Raw genomic sequence first — 13,204 nt, 5'->3', positions numbered from 1 at the left:
AACTTGACGAACTATCGTTTTGGTTTTGATGCGTAGGTAAGAACGGTTCTTGCTCACCCCGTAGCAGCCACGTAAAACTTGCAACAGCAAAGTAGAGGATGTCTAACTTGTTTTTGCAGGGCATGTTGTGATGTGATATGGTCAAGACGTGATGAGATATAAGTTGTTGTATGAGATGATCATGTTTTGTTGAAGTTATCGGCAACTGGCAGAAGCCTTATGGTTGTCTCTTTATTGCATAAGATGCAAGCGCCAAATAATTGCTTTACTTTATCGCTATGCAACAGCAATAGTTGCAAGAGCAATAGTTGGCGAGACGACCATGTGACGACACATTGATATAGATCAAGATGATGGAGATCATGGTGTCATGCCGGTGATGATGGAGATCATGAAGATGCTTTGGAGATGGAGATCAAAGGCACAAGATGGTGATGGCCATATCATGTCACATATTTTTGATTGCATATGATGTTTATCTTTTATACATCTTATCTTGCTTTGATTGACGGTAGCATTATAAGATGATCCCTCACTAAATTATCAAAGTATAAGTGTTCTCCCTGAGTATGCACCGTTGCAAAAGTTCTTCGTGCTGAGACACCACGTGATGATCGGGTGTGATAGGCTCTACGTTCAAATACAACGGGTGCAAAACAGTTGCACACGCGGAATACTCAGGTTAAACTTGACGAGCCTAGCATATAACAGATATGGCCTCGGAATACGGAGAGCGAAAGGTTGAGCGTGAATCATATAGTAGATATGATCAACATAGTGATGTTCACCATTGAAACTACTCCATCTCACATGATGATCGGACATGGTTTAGTTGATTTGGATCACGTGATCACTTAGAGGATTAGAGGGATGTCTATCTAAGTGGGAGTTCTTAAGTAATATGATTAACTGAACTTAAATTTATCATGAACTTAGTCCTGGTAGTATTTTGCAAATTATGTTATGGATCAATAGCTCGTGTTGTTGCTTTCATATGTTAATTTTGATATGTTCCTAGAGAAAAACTATGTTGAAAAATGTTAGTAGCAATGATGCGGACTTGGTCCGTGATCTAAGGTTTATCCTCATTGCTGCACAGAAGAATTATGTCCTTGATGCACCGCTAGGTGACAAACCTATTGCAGGAGAAGATACAGACGTTATGAACGTTTGGCTACCTCAATATGATGACGACTTGACAGTTTTGTGCACCATGCTTTATGGCTTAGAACCGGGACTACAAAAAACGTTTTTGAAACGTCACGGAACATATGAGATGTTCCATGAGATGAAATTGGTATTTCAGACTCATGCCCGTGTCAAGAGGTATGAGACATCTGACAAATACTTCGCCTAAAAGATGGAGGAGAATTGCTCAACTAGTGAGCAAGTGCTTAGATTGTCCGAGTACTACAATCACTTGAATCAAGTGGGAGTTAATCCTCCAGATAAGATAGTGATTGGCAGAGTTCTCTAGTCACCATCACCAAGTTAGTTGAACTTCGTGATGAACTATAATGCAAGGGATGACGAAAATGATTCCCGATCTCTTCGTGATGCTGAAATTGACGAAGGTAGAAATCAAGAAAGATCATCAAGTGTTGATGATTGATAAAGACCACTAGTTTCAAGAAAAGGGCAAAGGAAAAGAAAGGGAACTTCAAGTAGAATGGCTAGCAAGTTGTCACTCCCATGAAGAAGCCCAAAGCTGAACCAAAGCCTAAAACTGAGTGCTTACACTGCAAAGGAAATGGTCACTGGAAACGGAAATACCCTGAATATTTGTTGGATAAAAGGGATGGCAGAGTGAACAAGGGTATGTTAGATATACATGTTATTGATGTGTACCTTACTAGTGTTTATAGTAGCCCCTGAGTATTTGATACTTGTTCGGTTGCTAAAAATTAGTGACTCGAAATAGGAGTTACAGAATAAACAAAGACTAGTTGAGGGTGAAGTGACGATGTGTATTGGAAGTGGTTCCAAGATTGATATGATCATCATTGCACACTCCCTATACTTTCGGGATTAGTGTTAAACCTAAATAAATGTTATTTGGCGTTTGCGTTGAGCATGAATATGATTTGATCATGTTTATTGCGATACAGTTATTCATTTAAAGTCAAAGAATAATTGTTGTTCTGTTTACATGAATAAAACCTTCGATGGTCATACACCCAATGAAAATAGTTTGTTGGATCTCGATCATAGTAATACACATATTCATAATATTGATGCCAAAAGATGCAAAGTTGATAATGATAATGCAACTTATTTGTGGCACTGCCGTTTGAGTCATATCGGTGTAAAGCGCATGAAGAAACTCCATAAAGATGGACTTTTGGAATCACTTGGTTATGAATCATTTGATGCTTGTGAACCGTGCCTTTTGGGCAAGATGACTTAAAACTCCGTTCTTCGGAACAATGGAACGAAGTACTAACTTGTTGGAAATAATACATACCGATGTATGCAATCCAATGAGTATTGATGCTCGTGGCAAGTATCGTTATTTTTTGACCTTCATAGATGATTTGAGAAGATATACATATATCTACTTAATGAAACACAGGTCTAAAACATTTGAAAAGTTCAAAGAATTTCAGAGTGAAGTGGAGAATCATCGTAACAAGAAAATAAAGTTTCTATGGTCTGATCGTAGAGATGAATATTTGAGCTATGAGTTTGGCCTTCATTTTAAACAATGTGGAATAGTTTCACAGCTCACGCCACATGGAACACCATAGCGTAATGGTGTGTCCGAACGTCGTAACCGCACTTTATTGGATATGGTGCGATCTATGATGTATCTTACCGATTTACCACTATCGTTTTGGGGTTATGCATTAGAGACAGCTGTATTCACTTTAAATAGGGCACCATCAAATTCCGTTGAACGACGCCTTATGAACTGTGGTTTGGCAAGAAACCAAAGTTGTCATTTTTTAAAGTTTGGGGCTGCGATGCTTATGTGAAAAAGTTTCAACCTGATAAGCTCGAACCCAAATCGGAGACGTGCGTCTTCATAGAATACCCAAAGGAAACTATTGGGTACACCTTCTATCACAGATCTGAAGGCAAGATATTCGTTGCTAAGATGGATCCTTTCTAGAGAAGGAGTTTATCTCGAAAGAAGTGAGTGGGAGGAAAGTAGAGCTTGATAAGGTAATTGTACCTTCTCCCGAATTGGAAAGTAGTTCATCGCAGAAATTAGTTCCAGTGATTCCTACACCAATTAGTGAGGAAGCTAATGATGATGATCATGAAACTTTAGATCAAGTTACTATAGAACCTTGTAGGTCTTCCAGAGTACGGTCCGCACCAGAGTGGTACGATAATCTTGTTCTGAAAGTCATGTTACTAGACCATGATAAACCTACAAACTATGAGGAAGCGATGATGAGCCCAGATTTCACGAAATGGTTTGAGGCCATGAAATCTGAGATGGGATCCATGTATGAGAACAAAGTATGGACTTTGATTGACTTGCCCAATGATCGGTGAGTCATTAAGAATAAATGGATCTTCAAGAGGAAGACGAACGCTGATAGTATTATTACTATCTACAAAGCTTGACTTGTAAAAAGTTTTTCGACAAGTTCAAGGTGTTGAATATGATGAGATTTTCTCACTCGTATCGATGCTTAAGTCTGTCCGAATCATGTTAGCAATTGCCACATTTTATGAAATCTGGCAAATGGATGTCAAAAACTGCATTCCTTAATGGATTTATTAAAGAAGAGTTGTATATGATACAACCAGAAGGTTTTGTCAATCCTAAAGGTGCTAACAAATTGTGCACGCTCCAACGATCCATCTATGGACTGGTGCAAGCATCTCGGAGTTGGAATATACGCTTTGATGAGTTGATCAAAGCATATGGTTTTATACAGACTTTTGGAGAAGCCTGTATTTACAAGAAAGTGAGTGGGAGCACTACAACATTTCTGATAAGTATATGTGAATAACATATTGTTGATCGGAAATAATGTAGAATTTTTCTGGAAAGCATAAAAGGATACTTGAATAAGAGTTTTTCGAAGAAAGACCTCGGTGAAGCTGCTTACGCATTGAGCATCAAGATCTATAGAGATAGATCAAGACGCTTGATAAGATTTTTTCAATGAGTACATACCTTGATAAGGTTTTGAAGTAGTTCAAAATGGATCAGTCAAAGAAGGAATTCTTGTCTGTATTACAAGGTGTAAAGTTGAGTAAGACTCAAAACCCGACCATGGCAGAAAATAGAAATAGAATGAAAAGTCATTCCCTATGCCTCAGTCATAGGTTCTATAAAGTATGCTATGCTGTGTACCAGACCTACTGTATACCTTACTCTGAGTTTGGCAAGGGAGTACAATTTTGATCTAAGAGTACATCACTGGACAACGGTCAAGAATATCCTTAGTGAGGACTAAGGAAATATTTCTCGATTATGGAGGTTATAAAAGAGCCCATCGTAAAGAGTTACAACGATGCAAGCTTTTACACCGATCCAGATAACTCTAAGTCTCAATCTGGATACATATGGAAAGTGGGAGCAATTAGCTAGAGTAGCTCTGTGCAGAGCATTGTAGACATAGAATATTTGCAAAATACATACGGTTCTAAATATGACAGACCCGTTGACTAAATTTCTCTCACGAGCAAAACATGATCACACCTTAGTACTCTTTGGGTGTTAATCACATAGTGATGTGAACTAGATTATTGGCTCTAGTAAACCCTTTGGGTCTTGATCACATGACGATGTGAACTATTAGTGTTAAATCACATGGTGATGTGAACTAGATTATTGACTCTAGTGCAAGTGGGAGACTGAAGGAAATATGCCTTAGAGGCAATAATAAAGTTATTATTTATTTCCTTATTTCATGATAAATGTTTATTATTCATGCTAGAATTGTATTAACCAGAAATATAATACATGTGTTAATACATAGACAAACATAGTGTCACTAGTATGCCTCTACTTGACTAGCTCGTTAATCAAAGATGGTTAAGTTTCCTAACCATAGACATGAGTTTTCATTTGATTAACGCGATCACATTAATGATGTGATTGACTTGGCCCATTCCGTTAGCTTAGCACTTGATCATTTAGTATGTTGCATTTGCTTTCTTCATGACTTATACATGTTCCTATAACTATGAGATTATGCAACTCCCATTTACCGGAGGAACACTTTGTGTGCTACCAAACGTCACAATGTAACTGGGTGATTATAAAGGAGCTCTACAGTTGTCTCCAAAGGTACATGTTGAGTTGGCATATTTCGAGATTAGGTTTTGTCACTCCGATTGTCGGAGAGGTATCTCTGGGCCCTCTCGGTAATGCACATCACTATAAGCCTTGCAAGCAATGTAACTAATGAGTAATTTACGGAATGATGAATTACGTAACGAGTAAAGAGACTTGCCGGTAATGAGATTGAAGTAGGTATTGGGATACCGATGATGAAATCTCGGGCAAGTAACATACCGATGACAAAGGGAACAACGTATGTTGTTATGCGGTTTGACCGATAAAGATCTTTGTAGAATGTGTTTCGGTCATGTCTACATAGTTTTCGAACCCGTAGGATCCGCACGCTTAATGTTTCGTTGACGGTTTTATTATGATTTTATGCGTTTTGATGTACCGAAGGTTGTTCGGAGTCCCAGATGTGATCACAGACATGACGAGGAGTCTCAAAATGGTCGAGACATAAATATAGATATATTGGACGAGCATATTTGGACACCGAAAAGGTTCCGAGTGAGATTGGGACAATACCGGAGCTCCGGGAGGTTATCGGAACCCCCCGGGAGGTATATGGGCCTTATTGGGCCTTAGTGGAAAGGAGGGGAGAGGAGCAAAGGAGGGGGCGCCCCCCAAGCCCAATCCGAATTGGGAGGGGGGCCGGCCCTCCTTTCCTTCCTCCCTCCCTCCTCTTCCTTCCCTCTCGCTCCCCTAATAGGAAAGGGGGGAATCCTACTCCCGGTGGGGGTTTGACTCCCCCCTTAGGGCGCGCCACCCCCCTTGGCCGGCCCCCTCCTCCACTCCTTTATATACGGGGGAGGGGGGCACCCCATAGAAACAACAATTGATCCCTTGGATCTCTTAGCCGTGTGCGGTGCCCCCCTCCACCATAGTCCACCTCGATAATATTGTAGCGGTGCTTAGGCTAAGCCCTATGACAGTAGAACATCAAGATCGTCACCATGCTGTCGTGCTGACGGAACTCTCTCTCGACACTCGGCTGGATCGAAGTTCGAGGGATGTCATCGAGCTGAACGTGTGCTAGAACTCGAAGGTGCCGTAGTTTCGGTGCTTGATCGGTCGGGCCGTGAAGACGTATGACTACATCAACTGCATTATTCTAACACTTCCGCTTTCGGTCTACGAGGGTACGTGGACACACTCTCCCCTCTCGCTGCTATGCATCACCATGATCTTGTGTGTGTGTAGGAATTTTTTTGAAATTACTACGTTCCCCAACACGAGTGCCTCCAACTAACAACAACCCTGGGGGAGTTTTGTTTAATTATTTTGATTTGCTTTGATCTTTTTGGATCATGGGACTGGGCATCCCGGTTACCGACCCTTTCTCGTGAATGAGGAGCGGAGTCCACTCCTCTTGAGAATAACCCACCTAGCATGGAAGATATAGACAGCCCTAGTTGAAACATGAGCTGCTCGAGTATACAAAACATAATTTCATTTGAAGGTTTGGAGTTTGGCACATACAAATTTACTTGGAACGGCAGGTAGACACCGTATATAGGAAGGTATGGTGGACTCATATGGAACAACTTTGGGGTTTATGGAGTTTGGATGTACAAGAAGTATTCCCACTTAGTACAGGTGAAGGCTAGCAAAATACTGTGAAGCGACCAACTGAGAGAGTGACATCAGTCATGAACATGCATTAAAATTAATTCACACCGAGTACAAGCATGAGTAGGATATAATCTACCATGAACATAAATATCATGAAGGCTATGTTGATTTTTTTCAACTACATGCGTGAACATGTGCCAAGTCGAGTCACTCAATTCATTCAAAGGAGGATACCATCCCATCATACCACATCACAATCATTTTAATAGCATGTCGGCACGCAAGGTAAACCATTATAACTCATAGCTAATCAAGCATGGCACAAGCAACTATAATCTCTAAATGTCATTGCAAATATGTTTACTTCATAATAAGCTGAATCAGGAATGATGAACTCATCATATTTACAAAAACAAGAGAGGTCGAGTTCATACTAGCTTTTCTCATCTCAATCAGTCGATCATATATCATCATTATTGCCTTTCACTTGCACGACCGAATGATGTGTATAATAATAACAGTGCACGCGCATTGGACTAAGCTGGAATCTGCAAGCATTCAACTCAAGAGAGAAGACAAAGTAATACGGGCTCTAAGTTAAATAAACAATCATGCATATGAGAGCCACTAAACATTTTCAATATGGTCTTCTACTCTCGACCCCCAAAGGAAAGAAAAGAAAATAAAACTATTTAGACGGGAAAGCTCCCAACAAGCAAGAAGAAGAACGAGAAATCTTTTTGGGTTTTCATTTTAAGTCTACTACAAGCATGGAAATTAAACTAACTAATTTTTTGGTTTTTCTTAAGGTTTATAAAACACACAAGAAGAAAGCTAGAAAAAGAAAATTAAACTAGCATGGATAATAGAATGAAAGAGTATGAGCACCGACAGCTAGAATAGTGTGTGAACATGAATGTAAAGTCGGTGAGAAATACGTACTCCCCCAAGCTTAGGCTTTTGGCCTAAGTTGGTCTACTGCCAAGGATAGCCTGGCTGATATCCATAGTTATAACTGGGGTCATACTGAGATGCAGCAGCAAATGCCTCCTGAGCTGCGGCATGTTGGCGAGCCGCCTCCACTCTCCCCTCGTGTTCAGCTGCCTCCTCCCTGGTAACAACATATCTTCGTTTTGCCTGGTAATCAAAAAAGGAAAGGAGCAGGGAGAGTAACATGGACAGAGCTACGCCTGTCAAAGATTAGTCGATACTGGAGGAATTGTTCGTTCCTCAAAAGAAAACAATGTTTGACCATCGCGTCGTAATCTAAATAAGCAGGAGGCAACACCATATCCCCTTGTCGTGGGGCTATACCAAGATAATTAGCTACACGGGTCGCATAAATCCCTCCAAATAAATCTCCAGACATACCATTATTATGCAACCTATGTGCAACTATTGCCCCTAAGTTGTAATCTTTATTACCTAACACAGCACTCTTTTGGACACAAAGATCAGGGACACACATATGACACGCTTCATCTTTACCATTAATGCATCTACCAATGAAGAGAGCAAAATAATGTATAGCAGGAAAATGAATGCTCCCTATGGTAGCTTGTGCTATATCCCTAGATTCTCCCACAGTAATACTAGCAAGAAAGTCTTTATATTCAGATTTGTGGGGGTCATTAACATTGCCCCACTGCGGGAGTTTGCAAGCAGTTGTAAAATCTTCTAAGTCCATGGTATAAGATTTATCATAAATATCAAACAGGACACTCTAAGAATTATGTGAACATTTATATTTAAACCTTTTCACAAATGAATCAGTCAATTGATAGTACTTAGGACACTTATCTTGTAAGAAGTCCTCAAGATCGGCATTACACACATATGCGTCAAATTCATCCTTAATGCCTGCATTGACCATAAAATCGTCTGATGGCCACTCACAAGCTCCCACTTCTGCGTCCCTCGGTGGTTCATCGTCTTGCTCACGCATAGCACGCCTGGGTCCTTTCTTTATTGAAGAACCACTTTGGTACATTCTCCTAGACATAGTTCTTTTTCTGAAAAATTTCTGAAATTTTAGTAACTTCAAAATAAAATTGAATAAAACTAAATAAGATTGGTAATAACTACTCCTACAAGTGCCTAGAGCCTATATCATGCATTAGAATTACTTGGGACCTCATACATTTGACATGCAAGCTCAAGAACAGGGTCACCTATGCAACAAAAATTTGCAATGAATAAAGCATTAGAACAAAAACTAATTGGACCAATGGAGGAGTCACATACCAAGCAACAATCTCCCAAAGCAGTTTTGTGAATGGAGCTTTGAGCAAGGAGGTCGAAAATCGCAGCAAGATGAGCTAGAACTCGTGCTTGAGCTGGATGGGGATTTTTCGGGAAGAAGACGGAGTGTGTGGGTGCAGGAATAAGTGGAGGGGGGCCATCCTGTGCCCACGAGATAGGGGGGCACGCCCTCCACCCTCGTGGCCAGGTGCTTGCCCCTCCTGCAGTGTTTTCAGTGCCTAAAATCCTCAAATATTCCACAAAAAATCATACTAAATTTGCAGGGTATTTGGAGCACTTTTATTTTCGGGATATTTTTTATTGCACGGATAATTCAGAAAACAGACAAATAATACTATTTTTTATTTTATTTATTCTAACTAACAGAAAGTAAAAAGAGGGTACAGAAGGTTGTGCCTTCTAATTTCATCCATCTCATGATCATCAAAATGAATCCACTAACAAGGTTGATCAAGTCTTGTTAACAAGCTCATTCCGAATAACACGGAATCGGAGAAATTTTGAATACACTAAGTTACCTCAACGGGGATATGAACATCCCCAACAATAAGAATATCATACTTTTTCTTGACAGTAGGAAGAGGAAATTCAAAACCTCCAATAATGATAGTTGGAACTTTTCCAATAGAATTGATGCTATGAACTTGAGGTTGTTTCCTCGAAAAGTGTATCGTATGCTCATTACCATTAACATGAAAAGTGACATTGCCTTTGTTGCAACCAATAACAGCCCCTGCAGTATTCAAAAAGGGTCTACCAAGGATAATCGACATACTATCATCCTCGGGAATATCAAGAATAACAAAGTCCGTTAAGATAGTGACATTTGCAACCACAACATGCACATCCTCACAAATACTGACATGTATAGCAGTTGATTTATCAACCATTTGCAAAGATATTTCAGTAGGTGTCAACTTATTCAATTCAAGTATACGATATAAAGAGAGAGGCATAACATTAACACCGGCTCCAAGATCACATAATGCAGTTTTAACATAGTTTCTTTTAATGGAGCATGGTATAGTTGGTACCCTGGGGTCTACAAGTTCCTTCGGTATTCCACCCTTAAAAGTATAATTAGCAAGCATGGTGGAAATTTCAGCTTCTGGTATCTTTCTTTTATTTGTAATGATATCCTTCATATACTTAACATATGGATTTACTTTAAGCATATCAGTGAAGCGCATACGTAAGAAGATAGGTCTAATCATTTCAGCAAAGCGCTCAAAATCCTCATAATCCTTTGTCCTGGATGGCTTAGGAGGAAAGGGCATGGGTGTCTGAACCCATGGTTCTCTTTCCCTACCGTGCTTCCTAGCAACAAAATCTCTCTTATCATAATGTTGATTATTTGATTGTGGGTTATCAAGATCAACAGCAGGTTCAATCTCTACTTCATTATTTTTGCTAGGTTGAGCATCAACATGAACACTATCATTGGCACTAGGTTCATGTTCATCACCTGATTGTGTTTCAGCATCAGAAATAGAAATATCGTTGGGATTCTCAGGTGTGTCTACAATAGGTTCACTAGAAGCATGCAAAGTCCTATCGTTTTTCTTTTTCTTCTTTTTGGAAGAACTAGGTGCCTCTAAATTATTTCTCTGAGAATCTTGCTCGATTCTATTAGGGTGGCCTTCAGGATAAAAAGGTTCCTGAGTCATTCTACCAGTTCTAGTAGCCACTCTAACAGCAAAATCATATTTATTATTTAATTCATCAAGCAAATCACTTTGAGCTTTAAGTACTTGCTCAACTTGAGTGGTAACCATAGAAGCATATTTGCTAATGAGTTTAAGTTCATCTTTAACTCCAGCCATATAATCACTCAAGCGTCCTATTTCGAAAACATTATTATTTAACTCTCTACCAACATAAGCATTAAAACTTGATTGTCTAGCCATAAAGTTATCAAATTCATCTAAGCATGGGCTATGAAATTTAGTAGAGGGAATTTCAACTTTATCATATCTATAGAGAGAATTTACCTTTACTACCTGTGTCGGGTTATCAAGACAATGTGTTTCTTCAACAGGCGGTATATTAAGACCATGTATTTCTTCAATAGGTGGTAAATTCTTAACATCTTCAGCTTTAATACCTTTTTCTTTCATTGATTTCTTTGCCTCTTGCATATCTTCAGGACTAAGAAATAGAACACCTCTCTTCTTAGGAGTGGGTTTAGGAATAAGCTCAAGAGTTGGCTCAATTGGTTCAGGAATTGCCTCAGGAATTGGCTCAGGAAGAGTCCAATAATTTTCATTAGTCAACATATTATTCAATAGTAATTCAGCTTGGTCGACTGTTCTTTCCCTGAAAACACAACCAGCACAACTATCCAAGTACTCCTTGGAAGCATCGGTTGGTCCATTATAAAAGATATCAAGTATTTCTTTTTTTCTTAAGAGGATGATCAGGCAAAGCATTAAGTAATCGGAGAAGCCTCCCCCAAGCTTGTGGGAGACTCTCTTCTTTGATTTGCCCAAAATTATATATTTTCCGCAAGGTAGCTTGTTTCTTATGAGCAGGAAAATATCTAGCAGAGAAGTAATAAATCATATCCTGGGGACTACGCACACAACCAGGATCAAGAGAATTAAACCAAGTCTTAGCATCACCCTTTAATGAGAACGGACATATCTTAAGGATATAATAATAGCGAGACTTCTCATCATTAGTAAACAGGGTGGCTATATCATTCAACTTGGTAAGATGTGCCACAACAGTTTCAGATTCAAGGCCATAAAAAGGATCAGATTCAACTAAAGTAATTATTTCAGGATCAACAGAGAATTCATAATCCTTATTAGTAACACAAATAGGTGAAGTAGCAAAAGCAGGGTCAGGTTTCATTCTAGCATTAAGAGATTGCTGCTTCCATTTAGCTAATAACTTTTTAAGATCATATCTATCTTTGCAAGCAAAGATAGTTCTACCCGCTTCCTCATTCATAACATAACCCTCAGGAACAACAGGTAATTCATAATCAGGGGGAGAACTTTCATCATCACTATCATCAATAATAGCATCTTCAATAATTTCATTCTCTCTAACCCTAGCAAGTTGTTCATCTAGAAATTCACCTAATGGCAACATAGTATCACGCACAGAAGTAGTTTCATCATAAGTATCATGCATAGAAGAAGTGGCATCATCAATAACATGCGGCATATCAGAATTCATAGGAGTAGCAGGTTTAGGTGTCGCAAGCTTACTAATAACAGAAGGAGAATCTAGTGCAGAGCTAGATGGTAGTTCCTTACCTCCGCTCGTAGTTGAGGGCAAAATCTTAGTTCTTTCGTCTTTCAAGTTCCTCATAGTGATCAACAGATATAAATCCCAAGTGACTCAAAGAATAGAGCTATGCTCCCCGGCAACGGCGCCAGAAATTAGTCTTGATAACCCACAAGTGTAGGGGATCGCAACAGCTTTCGAGGGTAGAGTATTCAACCAAAATTTACTGATTCGACACAAGGGGAGCCAAAGAATATTCTTAAGTATTAGCAGTTGAGTTGTCAATTCAACCACACCTGGATAACTTAGTATCTACAACAGAGTATTTAGTAGCAAAGTAGTATGATAGTAATGGTAACAGTGGCAAAAGTAAAGATAATAGTTTTGTGGTAATTGTAACAATAGCAATGTAATAGTAAATAAGCGAAAGACAATATGTGAAAAGCTCATAGGCACTGGATCAGTGATGGATAATTATGTCGGATGCGATTCCTCATGTAATAGCTATAACATAGGGTGACACCGAACTAGCTCCAATTCATCAATGTAATGTAGGCATGTATTCCGAATATAGTCATATGTGCTTATGGAAAAGAACTTGCATGACATATTTTGTCCTACCCTCCCGTGGTAGTGGGTCCCTAGTGGAAACTAAGGGATATTAAGGCCTCCTTTTAATAGAGAACCGGAACAAAGCATTAGCACATAGTGAATACATGAACTCCTCAAACTATGGTCATCACCGAGAAGTATCCCGATTATTGTCACTTCGGGGTTGTCGGATCATAACACATAATAGGTGACTATAGACTTTCAAGATAGGATCAAGAACTCACATATATTCATGAAAACATAATAGGTTCAGATCTAAAATCATGGCAC

The sequence above is a fragment of the Triticum aestivum genome, chromosome 6B (assembly GCF_018294505.1).
Source record: "Triticum aestivum cultivar Chinese Spring chromosome 6B, IWGSC CS RefSeq v2.1, whole genome shotgun sequence".
NCBI classification, from domain to species: domain Eukaryota; kingdom Viridiplantae; phylum Streptophyta; class Magnoliopsida; order Poales; family Poaceae; genus Triticum; species Triticum aestivum.
The sequence above is the reverse complement of the archived record's forward strand: the minus strand, read 5'-3'. Positions refer to the sequence as shown.